The sequence below is a fragment of the Anastrepha ludens genome, chromosome 4 (assembly GCF_028408465.1).
Source record: "Anastrepha ludens isolate Willacy chromosome 4, idAnaLude1.1, whole genome shotgun sequence".
Classification (NCBI taxonomy): Eukaryota; Metazoa; Arthropoda; class Insecta; order Diptera; family Tephritidae; genus Anastrepha; species Anastrepha ludens.
The window spans coordinates 113,832,394-113,849,552 of record NC_071500.1 but is presented as its reverse complement, the minus strand read 5'-3'; the positions used below and the strand labels follow the sequence as shown (position 1 = coordinate 113,849,552).

Sequence of the window (17,159 nt, the reverse complement as noted above, 5' to 3'; positions counted from 1 at the left end):
AAAGATGGGAAAAAGTAGTAGTAAGCGATGGACAATATTTTGAATATTAAATTTGTAACCATTTTACGTCAATAAAGTTTCAAATTTCGAAAAAAAACCGCACGAACTTATTCATAGTCCTATTATATATTCACAACCTCTTCGTTTTTGGTGATTCCATGTAAACTTTACTGTTAGTATTCTTCCTGGAGTAGATTAAATTGTTAACCCTGTGCTCAAGCAAATAAAAATTGTCTCAGGGGGACTCTCTAAGAGTACTCCAGTGGCCGAAATCTTATATATCTTCGATTATTTTAAATGGCTTAAACATTTTTTTAATTATTTTAAAAGGTTTTACCTATAAATCGATAGACAATTAAACTTTAGGAAGCTACCTGGAAGCTGAAGTCGTCAGCTATAATAGAAACGTTAAATTCACGTCCAAAGTCGATAAAGCTAGTTTGGCCAGACCCTGGTACCCAACGGTGGGTTAAAAGCCCACAAAGTTTTTAGTTCAGAACTAAAAAAATTTCAAACTCACCTTTACTACTTTACTTGTGCAATTTAGCATTAAAGTATCGCATTGAGTACTAGCTTTCATACCCTCATGCATTTTTACACTTTTTTACGGGCGCCCTGACCTATTTACTTTCCCACATTATATCATATGAATCGAACATACAAACAAGCATCTCATTGTTTCAGCAGCACCTTCAAGCATCGACTGTTTTTCGCAAGTTCGAAAATTCGCCTCTCTCCCCCGCCACCTCAGTGTTGTCATACGACATTTGCACTTCAATTAACGCCTTTGTAGAGATTTCTTTTCACTACTCTTTGTTTTTTTAGTTTTATTTTGTTCGCAAACGCCTCATTACGCTGAGCACTTTGCCTAACCTAAAGGCGAAATTACTGCAAATTAGTCGAAGCGCTAAAAAAAATTGCAAAAATACATCAAAGCGAAAGAGTGCGAGAAAATTGTTGCAAAAAGTAGTAGCTGCTTACAAGGAAAATAACTGATGACTAAATTTCAGTAGCAGCAAAGTAGTACAGCGTTTTTTTTCTTACAAAATTAATAAGTGTTTACTTGCATGTGTACTGACTTGTGTGTGTTCGTGCTGTGTGGCAATGTGTAGCGGCGTGTGAAAATTTCGCAAAGTTTCTCCACCAACCGCATACCGCCGCCTACCTTAACTAATCATTTATCCAGCCACAAAGTCGACACGTACACACACACGCGGCCATACAAACATCTACCCATACTGAGCTGTTTATTGTATAATTCATCTCTGTTTCTGCGAAATCTCTAATTTGCGCTGCTAAGCCCGTCCCCCCCACTCCCACACTCCCAACCCTCCTCCTGCTGCCATTCAACGCGCCCTGCGCTCGGCAGTTGTTAGTACTGGCAAATCTATTTTCGTTGCAACTGAATTTTTCGTCACTATTGTCTATTGTTTTATTGTTTTACAATTTTTCATAAAAATTTTCTCATTTTGAATTTTTAGCGATTTTCATTTTAATTTACGCATTGAGTTGCGCAGTTTTCTCTGTCAGTTCTTTGCTGGTTTTAAAGAAATTGCATATCCACCGCCCACCACCCAACGCCCAAATCGCCGCTGCTGCCTTTTGTGGTTTCTTCCGTTTGTGCGGCTGCGAAATTACCGTGGGCGGTAGCTTGGCCAGTTGGTCGCTGTTTTCTTACATTTTTCTAATTGTTTTTTGCACTTCATTCCACTTTGCGATCTGCGTGCTGTTTTCCGCTCGTTCTTCACATCTTTAATATTTCATGATCTACTCAACAGTCGTTTCGCATTCGCGTTCGCGTTCGCATTTTGCCTTTTGTCTAATTTTCCTTGCATTGCTTGTCAGCAAAGAAGAAGAAGAAGAGGTACAACAGTTTGCTTTGCGTTAGGCTTTTGAAACGTTTGATTTTTTCATTTTTTTTTATAATTTCTGGCGTTTTCCCCATTTGCTATTGTGTTAGCCCGACCGCCCACACACCTACACACACACACTCGCATACTCAGAGCCCACATAAATATTCGCTGAATCTGCTGCGGATTGTGCAAATATGCAATATAATATTTTTCCGCTGTTCGAGCTGATTTTTTTCTCTTTTTATTTCTTTCTATTTGTAGCACAAATTGTCGTTTTTGCTTGTGGTTGCCATTGTTGTTGCTTTGTGTAATTCCGCCACGGTTTTCACTTAGTTTGTTGCTTAATCGTCGGTATGGCGGTTGATAGTTGATGGCTTACAGTTGACGTTTTGGGTTGCTTGATTTGTTGGTCTTCTACCGGAAAGCTGCAAGACGTCACCACTACCAACAACACCAGCAACAGCGCTGCTGCTGCTGTTACACTAAAGAAATTATTGCTTCTAAGTTTTTGTTTTTATTGTTACTTCTGTTTCATTGTTGTGTTTTCGCTGAATTACTATTTCCCTGTAATTGGTTTAATTTGTGGGAAATTTAATAGGTCAATCTTTTGTCATTGCAAGCGTCGTGGTTAGACATTTCATGAAGCGCCGTTCCCGCTGATGCCGCCGTCATGGATCTGCCTCCATGAAATGGCTTTTGTCGCAAGCTTTTCACCTTTATTTGCCTACCCAGCAGGCTGGCATCTTTAGTTGCTCAGACAACGGTCGTTGAGCGACTCAGTTACGCTAATTTGCTTAATAAATTTGTTGTTACTTTATTGTCTGTTTCCTCTGGTGGAAAACAATTATCATTTTCCCTATCGTTACCGTTGCGGTTGCAACCTTGTCTTGACTGGGCCAATTTCAACCACTGCTGGGCATAATGTCTTTCAGCTTTTGCCTGTCATTCAACAGAGTACTTCGTCGCCTAACCGCTTGAGAGCTCAGTTAGTCATTTAACTCATCCGTTAGGTAGGTTCCCAGTCAATTTAGCGCATCTGTTGCACACGTTTACGGTGGGTAGTAAGGCATTTGTCTTGCGAACACCCGCAAATGGTCGCCACATTCAGTGTCTAACCGTTCAGGGAAGTTAATGAAAAGAGAAGAAAAATGCGAAAGAATGTAAGTATGCAGTTCAGTCTCATCAGCTTCCCAACTCCCGCGGCCATTGTCACACCAACTTTTACAGCACCAATGCACAGTTGTACCTTGGTTTCCATGTTCATTCACTGTGATCTTGTTTTTGCTTTTGCTTATGCAGTTGCTTCTTAGTTGTCACTGCTGTGCGTCCTTGCGTCCAATGGCAGTCATAAATCTCAAATGAAATTGCATGCAGACCAACTCTGGCCGACTGAGTGAGCGACCAAATGACTGCAGTGAAAAGATGATTTACTTGTGTATGTGTGAGTGCCTGTGCGCGGTCGTTTGCTGCAGCGTACACTTTAATTTACTTTGTGTTACCTTTGTACAAAGTTCCACTTATTAGCCGCATGGTGCATACACACATTCCTGCCCCATACTGTCATTCATTGGGCAGCGTTCTTGGAAAAAATCTGCTGTTCTACTTGTACATCGCCAGAAACACCACGTTGCCATGTTTCTTTTGTTATTTCGCCTCTCCATGTGTTTCATTGCCCAATAAAGGACTTTATGACTCATCACTGCGCTGGCTGTGGTGAACTATAAACTGCAGATTAATTAAAGTAATAAATTCCCGACGACGACACAGCTCAGCTCCACCACTGAGTTCTTTATAACACTTTCTTTGTTGTTAAATTTTTATATAGCGCAATACGAGCATGTCAACATAGCTGTTGGGCAGAAGTGGTTTGAAGCTTGAAGTGAAGAAGGATAAAGTTAACTGTTGGCGCCTGATCTAGTTGGCAATGGACGGTGGGGCATAGATTGTTTCAGCTCTTGGTGAATTTAATTAAATTTGGGTTAGCTGCTCTGGCCCGGTTGGTGAGTTCGCTGGTTGGTTTATGGATTTGCGGAATGACCAACAAATGGGTCAACAAAAGTGAAATGTTGTTTCGAGTTTTTGGTTTTAAATGGCTGTAAATCGAGTTGTAAAAGTGTTTTAGGGAGTAAAATGGCTGCCAGGTTAATTTAGGAAGTGACGAGTAAAGTATAAGTATATTCGAAAAAAGTATACGTATATACAGTGAATTCTCTTCTAACGGACAGCTCCATTAGTCGGTCATTTGTCTTGAGCGGACATTTTTTCCCTAACAATTTTAAGGTATCGGAAAAAATTACTATCTCGAGAACGAATAAAAGTTAATTGACGGTAAATGTCCGCCTAAGGGAGATTTCACTGTATATGTATATAGAATACTAGCAAACCCGGCCCCCTTCGCTGGGCACACTAAAATAGAATAGATATGGTTTAGAACAGAAAATATATGATTTTCATATTATTTATTTCTTTATTCTTTATTCAAGCGCTTTGGCATAAACAATATTTTTTGTTTTTCTATTTGTTTTTGAGTAAATATAAAATATAAATTGAAAAACAGGAAAAAAGAAGATTGTTTTTAAATTTCAAATCAACGCATATTTTTCCTGATCATCCATGAATTTTTCGTTTCAATTTATATGTTTTATTAAGCATTGGAGCTTTTTTAACCATTATCCATTTATATTTAAAAAAAAAAACGAAAAAAAATTTGTTTTCCACGAACACATAATTTCATTCGGATTTCACATTAAATTCTCAAATTTCGTAAGAAATTATTCACTGTTCCAAAATCCACTCCAAAAAAATTCACAAACAATTTTTACATGTTGCACTTACGTTTTTTCCTTATGGCATCCAAATCAGAAAGAAATATTGACACATTGTAACTCACACTGTCAATTTGACAGTTCAATTCCGCCCCAAGCGTTAAAAAAGTAAGCGACATTATGGCTGATTCAAAAGAACGCTGTACGCGTTGCCAGTGTTCCGAATTACAACCAAACTATACGAAACCCATTTTCAATACTTACTTAACAATGTGCGTAAGTTTGGTTTAATTCGGTGCAAAGACACGGCGGGTCCACGTTTTGGCATATATTTCGAGACCCTAGTCATCAATAGGTATGAAAATTACCCCGTATTAAAGCACTTATCAACAGCTTTCATTTGATACCCATATTGTACATACACATCCGAAGGTTACCCGGGTCCACGTTTTGACCTATATCTCGAGCCGTATTTCCAAAATAAAATATAATCCATGTTACTCGTGGATGATGTAGCTTTCGAATGGTGAAAGAATTTTTAAAATCGGTCCAGTAGTTTTTGAGCCTATTCATTACAACCAAACAAACAAAGTTTTCCTCTTTATAATATTAATTAGTATAGAAGTATAAAAAGCCATGAAATTGTAAAAAAAGAAAAAATATTTTTGTAATGACGGTCGCCCCTCGACAAGCAAAGGCAAACTTACAAATACATTAATGCCATAGAAAAACATTATCATTAAAACATTTGCGTTCCGGAGCTCACATAAAACTGCAGGTCCCGCAATTTGTAACAGGTCACTACGAAGACTCACGTCACAAATTGGAGGTGAAGCAGAAGACATAACAAAGGATGAACGCGCCTATTATAAGAAAGTTTTCTGAGTTTCCGAGCATGTTGAGAGGACCATCATAGTAGACGATCCATCAATAATGTTCGATATGTCGATTCCCGAACTTAAATCGTCGAATTGATGGAAAAAGTGTGTCTAACCAGCACCCTTCAAAACAATAGGAACCCTTGACTGAATTTTACTGAAAAGCTTTTCAAATACTTTCCTAGGTTTATTTGTTTAGATGTCGATACACTGCTCTGTCTTATCAGGAATTTAATTCTTTAAATAAATGATTTTCAAAGGGTCTTTTAGGATCATAAATGTAAAAAAAAGCAGAAGTTTTAAGGAAACTATAGTTTTTTCCAAATAATAGTTTTATAAAATTTCATATAGAAACTAGCTTCGATCACATGATTAATATGGACTTTTTTAAGCGTTTGAAGATATTTGTGATCTTCTTTTTGGTTTCGAAGGCTGTAATAGTTGTTAGCTGATTCGCGTTGTTGTTGTACCAGAATGAAAGATCTTCTTTCACTTTTTTTGTTTTTTGGGCACAATAAGTCGTTCATCAGGGCTCTACGTATACTCAAATGTGTACTTGTCAATGATAGCCCGATTTTCCACATCGGTTTTGAAGAAGCTTTCCTCAGGTCCACAAATCGTACCAATCATCGAATTTATAAGTCACCTTTAAATTAGGGCGACAAGTTTGCTTATTAATAAATATACAATTGGCGCTTACTCACTTTATTTGGTGTTTGGCCGAGCTCTTCCTCCTCCTCCTACAGTTTTAAGCTGACCCTAAACGGCAGACGGTTTTTTATGAGGAACTTTTTATGGTAGAAAGGCATTCGTAGGTTTGTCCTTGCCTGTCGAGAGGCGACCGCTATTAGAAAAAATATATACCATCATTTGATGCTTCATGCTCGAGGTTTCGAACTTGTGCACTTCCGAATGGCAGTCACACACCAATCCATTCGGGTACGGCGGCTGTATAAGATATATTAAACTTTAAACATTAGGTGAAGCGCTCTCTGAGCATTTTTTACTACACAATTAAGGGGAAATTGAAATATCAAATCCTACTGAGCAAAAATGCTTGCCAAATTTACTTCCATAATTTTAAAGTTTTTCCACGCGAATCCAATTGCCTTGGGTTGAAAAACTGTGTTCTGTTGCAACTAGAAATGCCACACAACTATTTTAAGAATGCTTTTGAGGGTTCTAAAAGGGTTTGAGGGTTTGAAGGGTCTAAAAAATATAATACCTGGTTTGTCCCTTGTCATGCACATACCCCTTCCAACACTAGCTATCCCTAATGTTAGGCGCACGTGTTGTACTTTTTTCCAGCATAAATTATTTGAAAAGCTCAATTTCTGTAACTTAGTAATCCGCCCCAAACTGAATTAATTTCAAATTTTCCATATGGCTGCTCCAACTTTTAGCATAATTTCTATACTTATTTTTGTACATCTCTCTCTCTCGCTTTTCTCCCATACAACCCGGTTCATTAAAATTCTACCGTGCAATGCCCTACTATAATCGATTTTCTTTTCATTATTGATGTCTCGTCAAATTAAGTTTGTGTAAAATTCATTAACCTAACAAACTTCGAATATATTAGTAACTACTTCTCACAGTTGTCTTCCGATTTCATCCACATACGTAGCCATAGACAACTTCTTGCCTCGCAATACCTTCGGCTGTTAACACTTTATTTGTGTAAATAGCTCATACTTATCGCAGCTTGTAGCACACACACATGCATACCCATATTTGTATACCGACATGGAAATTAGTTTCAAGCTTCATCACATGCACATTAGCATTAATCGAGTGCAGACGACAGTCTTGTAGGTAGCGCGAGGAGATGTACAACAACTTTCTGGCAACAGACAATCCAATCAGTCTTACTACCTACCTACCTACCTGGTTTTTGAGGCAGTCAGACCTTTAAGCAGCCAGTTGTTGAAATAATTTAATGACGGCAGGTCGCTGAGAAGGTAGGTGGCACGATAGAGGCGGGACAAGCAGACTACATTAACGTCAACAACAAATTTAGTTGTCACCACCTTCGTTGTTGGGGATATTTCGAATCCGTGGTTCTCTTCTCCTCGACTGTGCACATAAGCATAAGACAAGTCGATCGGCTCTGACAGTCGTTTATCAGCGAAGCGCAGTCTTCCTAATTTCATATGCATCACGCCTGCTTGACATTTAAAAATTGTATACAAACAAAAAACCAGCATAGCTGCGGCAGCAACAATTACTTATGCTTAAGCACTTAACTGTCTTTTAAATATTAATTTTGCTGAATTTCGAAAAGCGCGCTTTGCCCAGTAAGCAGTAGAATATTCAGATTAATCAATGCCTTTTCGGGTGTTTAGTGAAAATTGTGGGCTCAAAAAATAAAAAACAAAAAATTAGTAAATTAATTGAGAACTAAATGTTAGGGGCGTTGAGATTAATATAGTTAGCATTAATCGATTTAGATAAACAGATTTTTGACTAAAACTGAGTTCTTGGGCAATGGAAAAAGTGCGCATATCATGGTCCGTTTCGTTGATTTCCACGATTTAATACAACTTTTACGATTGGCCTACCAGAGCGTGCCTCATCTTCGTAGTCCTATTATTCGAATGGAATCGTACGTTATTCCTTTCGATTCTGCTTTGGATCATTAAACACGAGTTTTCATTTTCGCCGCAGTGGTATTGACTGGTGGCTAATGAATATATCGCATTTTTTACCTCCACTTTGAAATGCAATTAGAGTAGCGTAATGCCACCTTCGAAGAGCCTTAAAGGATAAGAGGTGATAACAATATTAGCCCACGCGACATTTTGTTATTGCGGCTTTTAACTACTTCTTTAATTTTTTTTTATAATTTTTATTTTAAATTTTTTTTATATATTTTTTTTTTTAAATGCCTAGTTGTTAAGATTCTGCGTAAGATTTTTGGACCTTTGCACGTTGGCAACGGCGAATATCGCAGGCGATGGAACGATGAGCTGTATGAGCTTTACGGTGACATAGACATAGCGCAGCGAATAAAGATCCAGCGGCTTCGTTGGCTGGGTCACGTCGTCCGAATGAATACAAACGCTCCGGCTTTGAAAGTATTCGATGCGGTACCAGCTGGTGGTAGCAGAGGAAGAGGGCGGCCTCCTCTGCGTTGGAAAAATCAGGTGGAGAAGGACTTGGCTTCACTTGGTGTGTCCAATTGGCGCCGGTTAGCACGAGAAAGAAACGACTGGCGCGCTTTGTTAAGCTCGGTCAAAATCGCGTAAGCGGTTATCGCGCCAATTAAGAAGAAGAAGTTGTTAAGCTGATGACATCATCCCGCAAAATAGAATTTTTTGCAAAATTATTTTTGCTTTTGGCTTCCATTCCTGCCTCCATACATAAATGGGCACAAAATTGTTACAGGACAAACGAAATGGAATGCAAGAGAGCGATAGATCCGTTGCTTGTATTTTGCTCTCTACGGTGTAATGCTGTGGTGGCTATTGACTCCAGCACACGTTAAATTCTATTTACCAAAAGGCAATCGCTACTGTATGTACTGAGCAGCAATCGCCTGCTCTCGCATAAGCACAGCGACATGTTTGCTGTAAATTTTGTAAACCAATTCAGAGCCGTACAACTAGGCAAGGCAGAGATAATAAAAGTAGGTTTAATTTAACTTATTTTACTATACGGCCTTGTCTTCGCTACAATGCTTTTCAAAACGATTTCAATGAAAGAAAATATGCATACTTCATTTGAGTGTAAGCCGCCGAACTAACGGTGTATTTTATTGTTTTTATTTCTTTTCTATGCTAACGAGTTCATGGGCATGTTTGATATTTTCCAGAAGCTATCTTCATATACTTTTGTTACTAATTAAAACGATTATGTTTTTGTTTTTTTTTTAATTGAGTTTTTATGCAAATAATTGTAGCTGTAAGCGAAAAAAACCAATCGTTCATTTCCGCCATAAATGCTAACTTGGACAAACCCGCGCTAATGGCGATTCACAAAAGCACAATGCATTGCATCCGCATAGAAAATAAAGCACGCTTCGAGAATTCTTAACGCGTTGGAGTATGAAAGACTAAAGTAGCTGTGTGAAAGTTCATACACATGCGAAATCCTATAGATGTGCTTTTGACTAATGAATGCCATTCTCTCCAAATTTTTACTTGTCGCTGCCATTTGCACTCTTAAGAAGTAAATAAATAATTCTGTTTAACTTTTTTTTCATTTGTACAATTTGGAACTTGCCACCATTGCCAATGATTTAATTGTACACACAAGCGAGTGTGGATAATTTTTTTTGGTTTTTTTTTGCTTTTCAAGCTATTTAGATAAAAATCACGAGCTGTCGAGCAGCAAAAGCTCAAGCGAATCGGTTAAGAATGCACAGAGAGTAATTAGACAAAGACGTTGCTTAGGTTTGTCGGGATCTGCAAAGTCATCCCGTGAAAACAAACAGTGTGGAGCGTTCATTGTACCCGCACGCAGCTGTGCTCAGCTGAGCTCCGCTCAGTTCATTTGTCACAGCTAATTAAACCTGCTCAGCATAGCATACAATCAGACGAATTCATCTACAAACATACATGCGTACATATGTTTTGCACAAATGGTTTTCTACTTCTTTACTTTGTAAGCTTGCACAAGCATTTGCCTTTCTATTTATCGAAATTAAAAAAAAAAAAGAGAAACTTTGTTTGTTCTATGCGGCTTGTGGGGTGATAGGAGATTTGGTGGTAGGAGATGTTTATAGGAGCGCATAAGTATACATAAGTTGAATGGTAAGTGTGAGTATGTGCAGATATGTTTGAAACATTAATTTAATTGCCTTTCGATTTGTATGCTTTCAATAACATTGCACTGTGGGTAAAATGCGTCGCTTTTCTGGCTAAAACTCAATTTTGGTGGGCTAACAGTTTTTCATCGATAATACTTTACTTCCAACGTACTTTGCGATGCCTACGAAACTTCGGTTAATAGATTGGGGTTGATCGAATTCGTCGGGGTTGGATACTTTGAGGCATGTAGCAGCAGGTGCCAGCATAAAAATATCCCTTAAGCTACGAAATGGTCTTTTGAAACCAAATCTAACCTTTTGTGTTGGACGGAATTTACGTATCTCCAGTTTTAGGAATACTTATGAATGATCCGAGAACCTGCGTAGCAAAAAATGTGCATTTAAACTCGATGTCGAAAAATTGCAATCGCAAGAGTCAACAAGCAAATTCGCCTCTTCACGCTCGCCTCCAGCTGTCAGTACTGCTCAACAAATTTATCTGCGTACATAACAGTAGCACATTTTTCGGTCCTTGTGTACCACTGTCGAAGAAGAGACGGGATTTTGACGAGAAATTTCACATTGCCGTAGAACGCAGAGATGATGATGTCTACAGAATCATGCTGCGCGCGGGCACCACACGCGCTATGGCATCGCGGGAGGCCGATATACGAGATGATATTAGGTAGAGTTTACGATGGTCACCGTCAGGAAAAACGGCTCAAAAAACTTATACAAAAAAAAAAAAGAAAAAGTAAAGGAAAAAAGAAAAAAAAAATGAAAAAGTGAAGAAAATAAAAAAAAGAAAAAATAGAGAAACAAAAAAAAAAAAAGAAAGAAAAAAATAGAAAAAAAGAAAAATAAGAAAGAAAAAAATATTTGTAGATTTTAAGACCGTGTCGATTTTCGATAACAACAAAGTAGTTGATGTAGTGACTGATGTACAGAATGTGCTACCTTGGAAAAATAAGTGATACTCTGCAACACCGAATGAGATTCAAAAAAGTTGGGTGTTTAGCACAGAGAAGAGCTCTTACAGTTTGCTGTAGGCTCTCATTAAAGCAGCTATCCGTTTCATTGGCATAAAAGGGTTGGTCAGATGAGGATAGGCCATTGCCATTAGGGCTTGAAAAAATTATAGCATTTAGACCAGTTTTGACGTTTTCTCTTTTTTTTCTAATGCTCATTACTTTAATTAATTTATCAGATCTAAAAAAATGGACGCGCAGTTTTATAGTCCATTAAATTTATATTTAAATTAGTGCAATAGAGTGCAAGTTTGAAGCTGCTAGAAAAGTCCGCTAATGTTTTATAATTGAATTAAAAAATATTCAAAATAGAAAAAATAATGAAATTAAAAAATTAAAATTAAAAAACTTAAAATTTTATAGATTTTTTATAAATCTTATACAAAGTCTGAAGTTTGGATTAATATGGCCTTTACGAGTATTACAGAACGAACTATATTTTATAAAAAAATATTAGATTTAAAAAATAAAAAAAATTAAAAAAAAAAAATTAATAGAAACAATTATTAAAAATGGGAAAACACTGAAATTAAAAAAAAATTAAATTAAAAATGTTGATGCCTTTTTTATAAATCTTGTACAAAATCTGAAGTTTGAATCTTTAGTATCGAGTAAACTATATTTTTATAACAAATAATTAAAAATAAAAAATAATTAAAATAAAAAATTTTTGAAATCAGCAGATAATTAAAATTAAAAAATATTTAAAATTAAAAAAATAATTACTATTTAAAAAACATAAAAAATTGAAAAACAATTAAAAAATATACAAAAGACTTGTTGAGATTCTATGTAAGTTCCAATTCGCGTACTGCCCCCTTTATGAATCCGGACTACTTGTTTTTGTAGAGAAAAGCATGAAGATGCTCCCGTTACTTGTTGAGCAATGTCCATGATCGTAGGAAGCAAACATTTCCAGTAGTCCTTTCCAAAAGTCTGTATAGAAGCATAGACTTGTGATTGGCGAATGAAATAATAAGTAAATGGTAATAATAATAGAAATAAATTTGGTAATTTTTTAAGTCGGTTACACTTAAAAATTCACAGTTGTATAGGGTTGAAAGAATATATTAATCAACAGCTGCGAACGATGAGCGTTTTCGAATTTTTTTTTAATATATATGAACTTGAGTATGGAAATGTGAAGCCAATATTATTTTTGTGTGAGCACATGTGAAATTTTCGGTTTATTTTATTAAATTACGTCTTTATTTTCACAAAACTTTTCAAGTTTTTCTAGGGAAGTTGGAATTCTACCCATAGTGCAATGGAAGAGAGCAATGAAAAAAGTGTTACTAAATAAATATTTATTCTTAGTTGCACAAATTGAACGAACCCGCGTAGTACGGCTATGAAGGAATGAACGAAAAAGAAACAACAACGCCTCAGGTGTGCGTTGTATTCAGGTGCGCGTGCGATTGTACGTGGAATTTCGAAACGGCGGCTATAATTAAGCAAAACACCGCAAACACTATCATTAAAAATAAAATATGAATAAAAATAATAAAAGCAAAACCTACATACGTAGTTACAATCGGTTTTCGGCCTTTCTATTTGATTCCTTAATTCAATTGCAACGCTAACATTTTTCGCATTAAAAGCACGCGCCAGCTTTCAAGAAGAGAGCGGAACATTTGCACATATGCATGCATATGTATTGGTGCATGTGTGTTTGATGATAGTTTACATTATAGCAAAATCGATCCGTACCTGTGCGCTGTAGTTGCAGCAGCTGCTATGGCGCAACACTTTCATGTTTTATTATATTAATTTTTTTCCTCCTTTTTCAAATTTTTTTCTTGAATCTTTGCCAAATTTGCGAGCCATGGAAACTTGAATGCCTAATAGAAAATTCCACTTGCACTTGAACTTTGCTGCTTTTACTAATAAAAATTTTGCTCACCAACTCTTTTTCCACAATTACACTCTTCTTATTTTACCCAAACTCTGACCTTCATTCTATTCTATTGCTTTTTATTTGATTGCTGTTTTTTTTGTTGGAATTCTCTGAAGGTTGCTCAAGTTTTCAAATCAAATTACTCTAAAATGCCCACGAAGAAACCTGCGCGATTTCCCTGTCTTCTTAGCTGCTGTAGCGCCTCAATGCATGCGATTCTCCGAAGTCAGAAGATTCGCTCTGCGCTTTGTATGTTTGGCATTAATGAGTTGGTAATGCAATGCAATGCGGTCGTTTCACTTGCATTGTTCGCAGCTGCTTTTTGGAAAGGGCAAAATGCCAACATGGATCATTATCGGCCGTAATCTTCTGACGCATTTTTGGAGTGAAATAATTACATTTATTGTATTTACAGTGTCTTGTGAAGTGAGCCACTGTTTGAGGGAGAAATGAATGGTGAGCAATCAGGGATTTATAATGGACGGTATTGATTAGAAAATAAATGTATGTAAAAAAAGGAAAATAGTAGTAATAGTAAAATATTGAAGCAGTTGAATGGTGCCGCAAAGTTTGCGAAAGTCGAACCAAAACTGAATCTCAAAAAAAAAACAAAAATATTCATTGAATCAGAGCAATCTTCTCTACTTACCAGCGCAGCGGAGAGGTGGGAAACTTCATCGCACACAGTCTTTTTTCAACTGTAAACCTAATGCAATAATAGTTTTTGCGCCATTTTGTTTATACAATGCCCAGCGTTGCTACCTTGAACAAAGCTCGCGTTTTCTGTAAGTTCATTTTCACGTCACTCTTTTCAATTTTCTTTTAGAGTTGGCTTATCAGCATAACTTTGTTAGTTTCGATATTGGAAAAGTTAAAAAAAATACTACTTGAATTGAGGAGGAATAATAAATATCTAACATTTTTTATTTCACAGTATTAGCTTACAAGCGTTACCTATGCCTCCTAAAGAAAATTTATGTGTAAGAAACCCTTTGAAGTGGCACGACGCACTATTGAAGCTTAGAAAAAAGAGCATTCTAAGAGTACCTCCTTTTCTTCGACGTTTTGATCTAAATGAAGTACTGAAATGAGTATGTAGAGGGCATAATAGTTATACCTTGGCGTACCAGCTAAACTTCCAGTATATCCATATAATTGGCGCTTATAATTCTTTTGGGTGTTCGGCCCAGCTCCTCCTTCTACTTGTGATGTACGACTTGATGTTGTTTCACAATTGGAGGGACCTACAGTTTTAAGCCGACTCCGAACGGCAGATATTTTTATGAGGACCTTTTCATGACACTCGAAGGTTTACCATTGTCTGCCGAGGGGCGGCCGTTATTATAAAAAACTTTTTCTTCTACGTTCTTCAAATGGTACTCACGCACCAACCCATTCGGCTACGGCGGCCGCCTTTCGTAACAAATAGAGGTTGTTTAGAGTGGCGCCGAATCTGGATATATCAATGTTTAATATCTATCCTACGTGAGAGGATAAAGACTTCTAAAACATCATATTATCACTTAATGTTTTAGGCATTACCAGGGATATGATTTATATTCGTTCACTAGCTATTGTTGCAGTTAGAGCTTGGGCTTCGGGCAAATCATATCGTGGGAATTTACTATTTATAAGCCTATTGAGTGAGGGGGTCCAGGAAGCTGAAAGCAAAGTGCGTGATTATATTTAACATTCCAAATGTCAAAAACGATCTTTGTTCCTTTCCATACTGTCTCCTCGTGGTGCCCCTGGATGACAACTGTATAAGGTGAATACAATAATTGCTTATCTAAAAATTATTTGCTATCCAAGCGAATTAGATACTTAGCGCCTGTCATGTCGAGTGTCATGTGGAAACTAATTGCATTTTTTCGTCAAGCCGGGTAAAGTGAAAAAATTCGAAGTACACTTAAAATCATTATTTTAAAAAACCTTCTAAAACGGTCGCTATACCCACCTGCGCCAACTCTGGTTTCATACATCTTTCTTTCGAGTAAGGCATTTCACATTACACTGCAATATCTTTGAGATGAGTCATGAAATTTACAAATCATACACAAGTAGCCATTAGTTGTACGTGTTGTCACTGATTGTTCTAATTTCGAGGCCTAATTTTTCCAAAGCAACTAAAGTGACCTCTAAATAAATAATAAAAGTATATACGTACAAACTTGCAAAGTACTGCTACTGGTTACTTCGCCTTGAAAGTTCAACTTACTTTATCTGGCTTAGTGGCTCATTGGGCTGGTCGGTGTGGCGACTTCAAGGCCCTTTATCAGCGTTATTCGGCCGTTCCGCACTGTGCCGCTCGGCTTGTTTCGCTTGTTTCGCACGCAAAGCCGATGCGTCAGTCGACGCAGAGCGGCTGGTCATTGGCGCACATGTGTACATACAAACATACACACACATACATACACGTATGTATGTAGTTAGTATGTAATCCTACACTAAATGTCTACATAATTTTCCATACAAAATGCAACAACTGAAGCGCATGAAATTCAGTTTTAAGATTATGAGCGAATACAATGTACTACGTACCACATACATATGCACTTACACACATCTCTATATGCGCATGCATGTGAATAGTTTATATGCAAGCGCACATTCTTATCAACAACTGAAACCGCAAATGTGACGCTGACGCACTGAGGCCATCGCGCAGATTGGTTGGTGGTCAGAGATCGAGCAACAGCTGTTCCACAAATGTTTTGCTTCAGTTACGTTGTTCGAATGCTGATTTATATGAGCGATATGCTGGCTTTTATTTTGCTGGTCTGTGCATATTTTATTTGTTTTTGTAATTTGTATTTTTATTTCATTTTTATATTTCATGCTTCAGTCCGTCCGTGTGCGATTTTTATTGGTTCTGTAATGCGCGAAATTTTCCATACCATAAGCGATCACAATTGACGCGACTGCTGTGAGAAATTACCCATTTTGAATACGAATAATAATCCGTTTCGACAATATGGTGCGATTTAGTGTGGCACTCATTTCGCGCAAATGTGTTTAAATGCATAAAAATGTGCGCACGTAAATTCAGGGGATCGAACGTGTACTTAGTAAGTCATGAGCAGTCAACCAATCAGTCGGTCAGTTAGTCAGTTGGTACGGTCATGCGCTCGTTTGTTGTTTAGTCACACAGTCCCTGGGATTTTAGTTCCGTTCCGTCCGTCGCTGGTACTGTTTGTTGTGATGTTTGTGTTGTTTGTTTAATCACCGAAATATTGAAGCAAAACTTGCGGTTGGCAAAGCAACTAATAACTAAAAGTAAACAGAAAAAGTAACGTACAATTATTTTACATTACTAAGTGGCTAATAAAACCCATTAGGAAATAAGCGGATTTTGGTTTCACGGTTTGGCCGACCGCGTGTGATTGCTGGTGTGGCTTTGTTGAATTAACGCAGTTTTTTCCATTGTTCTAATTTTTTATGTGCCTTAATAGTTTGTGGTTTACATGCTTTTTCCCAACAATTTTTACTTGATTTTCTATTCGTTTTATTGTTGTTCCATACTCGGCCGAAAAAAAGATAAGCTTATATGCATTCGGACCACTGTATATCCTCAAACACATTTCAGTATATTTGAAGTCCAAATTCTAACTCAAGCCTGCTCATATTACGCCCAATTGAGGGTCCTAACACAACCATGTCGAAAGTATCATTCTCACAAAAGCTTCTAAATTTTCGAAAATGTTGAGCTCTCTTGCTCTGAGTGCTTGAATTTCGATTGTAGAGTACAAAATTAGTTGCTCTGTTGACATTTTTGCAATTAAATTTCCTAACTGTTAAATAACCATCAATATACCCTTGGAATATTGTAAAATAAGTATTCAAATAAATATTCTGATATTTCCGACAGACTTGAGCATATTTGGTGATCTTTTTCAAATCATTTTGCAAAGGTCTTTTTGTTAACTGAATATTCTCTACTTCGATATGTCTGGACTGTCAAGCTCCGGAGACTTAGAAATTTGTCTAC

At 37.1% G+C, this 17,159-nt stretch overlaps 1 protein-coding gene across 2 annotated transcripts in view; it reads left to right on the top strand.

The window, feature by feature from the left end:
• LOC128860653 (MOB kinase activator-like 2) overlaps window positions 1-17,159 on the top strand; it is a 99,998-nt gene that overhangs the window by 20,428 nt on the left and 62,411 nt on the right. The window lies entirely within an intron of this gene.